Genomic DNA, 8,872 nt, shown 5'->3' with positions numbered 1-8,872 from the left:
AGTCGTATTAATGAGTTTTATTACAGTACTTAACTTCGGCAATTACAAGATGTGTCGCAAACAAAGGGCGACATACAAAATAATCAGTATTCTTCAGCATAAACAATCCCAAGTCTGTGTTTCATAGAGAGTACAAGCGAAGTGCCTAGAGCTGACGGTGCTATCGAAGTCCTATCCTTGAAGCTGCTATTGAAATGGGCCGTAACAAGTCGGTTGCGGCGCTAATGTCCTCTTCACATAGGGGCCGCTACTGTAGCGTTGTCGTCCTGAAGGGAGGTCCAGTCAGCATGCGATTGGATGACTTCTTCGCACAGCCGTCTCATCTTTTTCGTTCCCGACCAGCGTTCCGGCGCCTAACTTTACACCGCAACATTCCTCCCCACGCACAAGAACGGTCCCCCAAAGCGACGGACCATTGTCATATATGGGGCACGACAATGGGAGGGGTGGCATGAGCATCGACACAGTGAAGGACCAGAAGCTATGGCTGCCGGGGACGTCAGACTTCCAGTCGTAACCCACCATCCAGCCTTCACTCTGGTGGAAACGTCACACGGGAAACGCCCAGAGGGGTACGCGTTCACCTCCTGAGACCCATACGAAGATGTAGAAGGTGTCCGAGCGGTCTAAGGCGCTGCGGCCATGGACTGTACGGCTGGTCCCGGTGGAGGTTCGAGTCCTCCCTCGGGCATGGGTGTGTGTGTTTGTCCGTAGGATAATTTAGGTTAAGTAGTGCGTAAGCTTAGGGACTGATGACCTTAGCAGTTAAGTCCCATAAGATTTCACACACACATTTAGAAGGTGTCGGCTGCTGCTGCATGGGCGGTTGCAACTCCATCGATAGGACGAGAGAAGGCGGAGGAGACGAGGGCTTCGTCTCCATGAGGTCGTCCCGCGCTGTGGTGATGAGACCCTTTGGCGGCTGCTGTGGCTGCAATGTTCTCGGGATACCTGAATCTGGGGGAAGAGATACAGAAGGATCGCCGTGCACGTGACAGAGACGAAGCTGATTTTGATGGCGGTGTTGCAATCCGTCTGGGACTGAAATGAGATACATGCATGCGCCAAGGATCTCGCCTCGCCCCCACCGTCTGCTGCCGCTAAAAACCCTGAAGAACACAATATCACGCTGCGCAAAGCGATACTTGCAGCCTTCCGTTGGCGCTGGATGCTGAGGAGGGTGGAGTAGGTAGAGCAGTGTCCGATGGGAGCGGGCGTGAAGAAATTCTGCCGGCGATGGTCCATCTCGTGGATGCGACCGATAGGAGGCGAGAAGCAGTTGCAATCCTCGATCCCATGTCTGTGCTACCTAGATAGTTCAAGCGAAGTGACTAGACTTGACACTGCTCTAGAAGACCTAATCTTGAATCAGCTATTGAACTGGGACGTCACCAGTCGGTCGAGTCGTTTATGTCCTCTTCACCTAGTAGCCGCTGCTGTCCCGTTGTCGTGCTGGAGGAAGGTCTAGTCAGTGTGCGATTGGGCGACTTCTTCCCACAGCCGTCTCTTCTGTTTTGTTCCCCACTGTCTTGCCGACGCTTGACTTTACGCCTAACAGGACACTGTATCTACTGTGTCGGCACTCACTGGCTCAGATGTTCGCGTCACAGCGCAGATACTGTTAAGCTGCACGATATACAGATCCCTCACGCCAGCAATACTTAGCGGATGGGAGGTCGCTTTGGCGTAATTTCAAAAACGTACCCCGATATGCAGACGAGAGAACTAGGCCAGCTTTCGGCCGAGCAGCTCTGCAAACTCACAGCCCTACGTGGGGTTGTCAACTGTCTCTTATTCATAGCAGGAAGATCACACAGGCTTTTCATAATGCACCACTCTGGCCTGCTTCAGGGAAGAGAAATTCAAGAATCTTAATCCAGAGGCCACTTTCTATGTAAGTCCCTCGAACAAAGTTACTTAAATACAGCTATGAAATTTAATTAGTATTGCAAGGCGATGCGTGACTCTACCGTGACAACATAATTCTGAAACACGCTCACGGCGTTATGATCATAAGAAAATTCACAGACACATCAATGCACACTCGTTGCGTGCACGAAAATTATTTTGAAGCAAACACACGATCCAGTGTTTACGGCTCACAGTGCAAAATATGGCTGTCAGTAACCGCTACACTCAAAGCACGAAGTTTACACTATACATAGATTGCACAGCTCACAATCTGACCAGCTGACCAAAATCATTGCAGACCGCTAAAGCACACACATAGTGTTCCTCTTCTTTTACAAAAAACCGAAGCCCTTGTCTGAATACATCGTAGAGCGGCCGTCCTGTCAGTACCAGAAACGATAGCAACCGCCCCCGTGACGTGTCGTGTTCACACAGCTCGGCCACACCTCACGTCAACCGTTGGTCTGTCCACGTGCCCCAGCATGCTCCGACGCTCCATATCAGGCCACTCTATGGCTCGTCAGCTGCTAGCATCACGTTTTCTGGCGGAGGCTCACGTAAATGTCGCCCCATCTCCCACTTCACACCTCCAAGCTCAGCCCGCTTCCACCATTATCGGCTGTTCCCATGCCTCAGGTTTACCAGTGGCGATGCACCACAGGCTTACAAATCGCGTCACTGAGGTCACGGCTTTCTCACTGCGAATCATGGAGCAAGTTTCTGACATCCAACGTCTTACGCTGCGCCAGCTCGCCTTGCCGCGCCACTACTGCAGCACAAACGCTGGTAAGCGTGCCCTTCTCCCAAAGACATGCGAAGGAGCAGTGTCGATGTGTCCGGCTGAGGGCAAAGGGCGGGAGGGAGAAACTATGAGCCGCAAATTTTCAGATTCACGCACAGTATCTGTAATTAACAGTTAAGGAACGTAAGAATGAGACGTAACGATATCTGCATTATCAAATGAAAAAAGCTAGAGAATGAAGTGCAATTTCATTTATCACTCTCCACAGCTTAAAACTGTACTACTCCACTGCCAACATCTTTGCTAATTAACCTGTACCAGTATGTACATGACCAATGGAGGGTGCAAACTATAATTTGTTAAGCAAGGATTTATTTACTAACGCTGAATTATGGCCATACAGACTTCAAAAGAGTGGCGGAATAGTGATTTAATTCTGTGACCAGGCGAGATACGATACTAATGAAAGTCAAAGTTACCATACGTTCTGCTGCTGATTATAAATCCTCACTCAAATGGTTCAAATGGCTCTGAGCACTATGGGACTTAACATCTTAGGTCATCAGTCCCCTAGAACTTAGAACTACTTAAACCTAACTAACCTAAAGACATCACACAGATCCATGCCCGAGGCAGGATTCGAACCTGCGACCGTAGCAGCCTCGCGGTTCCGGACTGCAGCGCCTAGAACCGCACGTCCACTGCGGCCGGCAATCCTCACTCAAAACAAGTACAGTACTTTCACTGAATATGACACGAACATTGAAACGTCCCCTTACAAAAATTATACACGACTGAGCTTAAACTGACACACAATATTTTTTTAGCGCAACGCAATCTGACTTTCAAAAATCCCTACAAAAGAATGGCCCTGACTAACATTAACCTATACCTTTCACAAATCACTTACCTCAAAAATCTTCGTTACTCTAGCTACAGCAATACAGCGAGCGCCACTACTGCCAGCTAAATAAAAGATTGAAACTACCGAAGGCACTAACTACTGATATGCATAGTTAGCAAATGAAAGATTTTAATAGAGAACAAATAATGTATTTACCATAATAGTCATAATATATATAGCAGTTCATGACAAATTTCAAAACTCCACCATCTCTCTCCCCACATCCACCACTGCTGGCGGCTCACCTCCAACTGCGCAACGCTACGCGCTGTTCACATCCAGCTGCCGCTGCCCAACACTACAATGGCAGACAACAATGCAAACTAGCCACAGACTGCACAGAGCACAGCCTGTGATTTTCATACAGAGCGCTACGTAACGTTGCCAACAAGAAAACATAAACAGCCTACTTACAACATGTTCAATAACATCGTATTCACTGACAAATTATCACAAGGGAAAGGAACAGTTACAAGTGACTAAGGATGGCGGAGATTCAAGACTAGAAACCGATAGGTAGATTACTACATTATTAGCACAATGATCCGCTGCCGCGAGATGATGACAGTGATTGCCAAAATTTGAGTTAGTAAAATTACGCATGCTAGAAGAACGTCTTCCTCCTAGTCACTAAGACCCTGAAGGTAGGTTGCTACATTATTAGCACGGTGATCTGTTTCTGCGATCTGACGACAGTGACTGCCAGAATTAGACTTCGTAAAATTATGCATGCCTGAAGAGCGTCTTCTTCCTAGTCATTACCACTCCAACGTCGATTGAGTACAGTGCGACCTATACACAGGGTCGTTGTATTGTCCGAGAGTTCTGCTGTGGGCGGCCACTGTGTTGGGCAATGGCTGTGAATCCCGAAACGCTACCTAACGCAAACGTTGTATTAAGCTCCAGATGGAGCTGCAAAGTGAAATGATTACTTCTGAGAAAAAATTCTGCGAGCAGAATTCGAAGTGATCTCTCACTAGCGGCGTACGAAGAGCCACCTTAGCTCGTCATATCTTCCCTCGTAACTGCCGCCCCTTCTTTGAGAGCCAGTCGTATCCTCTCACGAGTAGTCATCCAGTGACAAGACGCAGTTCTCCTGGAGCGTCCTCCTACTTCACAATAAATTTCCAAAATTACTACGACAGACCACGTTGACCAATGAAATTCCCGCATTTTCGTGATCAGAGGCTGATAGCTTAAGACAGCAATGTGTTTCGGCTCTATCTTGTCGGTGGCTCAAAGGAGCGTGTTAACACGTTGTTTCATACAACCCTCCAAAAGTTCCTATCTGCTTCATACAAAATGAGGCGTCAGCTACAGGTATTTTTGGGAAGAGAATATAGCAGTCTCTCACTTATAGAATCCTTACACCTTGCCTGCAGTGTTTTGCCGAGTACATGAGCCGTAAATACCTGCAGCTTTCACAGAGCCTGCGTGGTGTCCAATGGTATATCACTCTCCTGTCGGCAGACCGGCGCCATCTTCTCCGTATTTGCCGCCCAACGCTCATTGTTGCCCGCCTTCCGGGACCTGTACTGTACTTTACAACGCCCTCACCACAGAAAAACGATTTAGGAACGTGGGAGTAGCGATTATCTTGTGCAGAATTCTAGCGACAGCCTCACTTGCTGTCAGCATTGTGTGGCCTCGCGACCGGCGCCCGCTCACAACAGCCTTCGCCGAACGCTGTGTTACCTGGCGTCGGGGTCACCTTTACAACCTGCGTTAAGTTAATGGTGCCCATCGCCAGCTACGATCTGCTTTTTATCTGTTAAACTGGCAGCCCCGCCAATAGTAGTCCTCAAGAAATAAATCACCTACAAGTCCTTCATGTGTTGCCTGTCGGATAATCGTTAATAAAAATAAAAGAATACACTATTTTCAAGTCAAATTAATTCAATCCACATATCACACTACATAATTTGCATCTTAAATACCAATAACAATGTTGTACAATATTTTTCATTTTCACTTGCAATCAACCTAGTTCCTAAGCTGAATGATAACTTCCAGTTGTAAAACACGTTTCAACTGGATACGTTTACCAAACCATGAAATTTTCTTTCCGATGTAAATAAGAAGTTTATGTGGAGCTAATAACAAATACTCTCTATATACACACAATGTGTGAAGGGTTGTTGTTGATGTGGTCTTCAGTCCTGAGACTCGTTTGATGCAACTCTCCATGCTACTCTATCCTGTGCAAGCTTCTTCATCTCCCAGTACCTACTGCAACCTACATCCTTCTGAATCTGCTTAGTGTATTCATCTCTTGGTCTCCCTCTACGATTTTTACCCTCCACGCTGTCCACCAATACTAAATTGGTGATCCCTTGATGCCTCAGAACATGTCCTACCAACCGATCCCTTCTTCTAGTCAATTTGGGCCACAAACTCCTCTTCTCACCAATTCTATTCAATACCTCCTCATTAGTTATTTGATCTACCCATCTAATCTTCAGCATTCTTCTGTAGTACCACATTTCGAAAGCTTCTATTCTCTTCTTGTCCAAACTATTTATCGTCCATGTTCCACTTCCATACATGGCTACACTCCGTAAAATACCTTCAGAAACGACTTCCAGACACCTAAATCTATACTCGATGTTATCAAATTTCTCTTCTTCAGAAACGCTTTCCTTGCCATTGCCAATCTACATTTTATATCCTCTCTACTAAGACCACCATCAGTTATTTTGCTCCGCAAATAGCAAAACTCCATTACTACTTTAAGTGTCTCTTTTTCTAATCTAATTCCCTCAGCATCACCCGACTTAATTCGACTACATTCCATTATCCTCGTTTTGCTTTTGTTAATGTTCATCTTATATCCTCCTTTCAAGACACTGTCCATTCCGTTCAATTGCTCTTCCCGGTCCTTTGCTGTCTATGACAGAATTACAATGTCATCGGCAAACCTCAAAGTTTTTATTTCTTCTCCATGGACTTTAATAACTACTCCGAATTTTTCTTTTGTTTCCTTTACCGACTGCTCAATATACAGATTGAATTAAATTGGGGATGGGCTACAACCCTGTCTCACTCCCTTCCCAACCACTGCTTCCCTTTCATGCCACTTCACTCTTTTAACTGCCAACTGGTACCCGTACAAACTTTAAATAGCCTTTCCCTCCCTGTGTTTTACTCCTGCCACCTTCACAATTTTAAAGAGAGTATTCCAGTCAACAATGTCAAAAGCTTTCTCTAAGTCTACAAATGCTAGAGATGTAGGTTTGCGTTTCCTTAATCTATTTTTTAAGATAAGTCGTAGGGTCAGTATTGCCTCACGTGGTCCAACATTTCTACGGAATCCAAACTGATGTTCCCCGAGGTCGGCTTCTACCAGTATCTCCATTCGTCTGTAAAAAATTTGCGTTAGTATTTTGCAGCTGTGACTTATTAAACTGATAGTTCGGTAATTTTCACATTTGTGAACATCTGCTTTCTTTGAGATTGGAATTACTATATTCTTCTTGAAGTCTGAGGGTATTTCGCTTGTCTCATACATCTTGCTCACTAGATGGTAGAGTTTTGTCAGGACTGGCTCTCCCAAGGCCGTCAGTAGTTCTAATGCAATGTTGTCTATTCCCGGGGCCTTGTTTCGACTCAGGTGTTTCAGTGCTCTGTCAAACTCTTCACGCAGTATCGTATCTCCCCCATTTCATCTTCATCTACATCCTCTTCCATTTCCATAATATTGTCCACAAGTACATCGCCCTTGTATAGACCCTCTATACTCTTTCCACCTTTCTACTTTCCCTTCTTTGCTTAAAACTGAGTTTCATTCTGAGCTCTTGATATTCATGCAAGTGGATCTATTTTCTCCAAAGGTCTCACTAATTTTCCTGTACGCAGTGTCTATCTTTCCTCTAGTGAGATAAGCCTCTAGATCCTTATATTTGTCCTCTAGCCATCCCTGCTTAGCCATTTTGCACTTCCTGTCGATCTCATTTGCGAGACGTTTGTATTCCTTTTTGCCTGCTTGATTTCCTGCGTTTTTAAATTTTCTCCTTTCATCAGTTAAATTCAGTATTTCTTCTGTTACCCAAGGATTTCTACTAGCCCTCCTCTTTTTACCTACTTGATCCTCTGCTGCCTTCACTACTTCATCCCTCAAAGCTACCCATTCTTCTTCTACTGTATTTCTTTCCCCCATTCCTGTCAATTGTTCCCTTATGCCCTCCCTGAAACTCTGTACAACCTCTGGTCCTTTCAGTTTATCCAGGTCCCATCTCCTTAAATTCCCACCTTTTTGTGAAGGGTATAAGTGCAGATATTTCTGTTAGTAACTGAGGACAATGAAGTAACAACATTAAATCACTATTTACGTCATTCGCAGAATAATAATAATAGCCGTTAGAAGTACTATGGTTTTAGGTTGGTTAGTACCTGCAAATGTGTGTGGCAAGAGCAAGCCACTGATGCTTATTTTTCCCTGGCAGCGGGTCACATACTGATGCGTGTACGCAAAGCGGTTATTCTGTAGTGACAGGTGCAAGCCACTTAGTGGGCCAATTACGAATACGAAGAAAACATCAGGTCGTAAAGTTTGTGATGTGTTTGTGGGAAGACTGTTTGACGCAGAGAAAAAACAACCAACCCATTGACATGTGTACATATTAAGTACCATACATGAAGTTATCCGTACGTTTACACTCTTTATGTAGACACATCAGAAACGCGGAAGGAGAGTAATGCTCAGTTAAAAACAAATTACCTCTTATAGTGGTAAGTATACACATAGACAACGTGGTTACATGATTTGCATTATTGCAGGGGAGCTACACTATGTGATCAAAAGTATCCCGACACCTGGCTGAAAATGACTTATGAGTTCGTGGCCCTCTCCATCGGTAATACTGGAATTCAATATGGTGTTGGTCCACCCTTAGCCTTGATGACAGCTTCCTCTCTCGCAGGCACACGTTTAGTCAGGTGCTGAAAGGTTTCTTCACGGAGTGCTGTACTGAGGAGAGGTATCTATGTCTGTCGGAGAGGCCTGGCACGTAGTCGGCGTTCCAAAACATCCCTTAGGTGTTCTATACGATTCAGATAAGGACTCTGTGTAGGCCAGTTCATTACAGGGATTATATTGTCGTGTAACCACTCTGCCACAGGCTGTACATTACGAACAGGTGCTCGATCGTGTTGAAAGATGAAATCGCCATCCCCGAATTGCTCTTCAAGACTGCGAAGAAAGAACGTACTTAAAATATCAATGTAGGTGTGTGCTGTGGTAGTGACACAAAAACAAAAAGGGGTCCAAGCCCCCTACATGAAAAACACGACCACACCATAACACCACCGCCTCTGAA

This window comes from Schistocerca americana, chromosome 1 (assembly GCF_021461395.2).
Source record: "Schistocerca americana isolate TAMUIC-IGC-003095 chromosome 1, iqSchAmer2.1, whole genome shotgun sequence".
In the NCBI taxonomy this organism is placed as follows: Eukaryota; Metazoa; Arthropoda; class Insecta; order Orthoptera; family Acrididae; genus Schistocerca; species Schistocerca americana.
The sequence above is the reverse complement of the archived record's forward strand: the minus strand, read 5'-3'. Positions refer to the sequence as shown.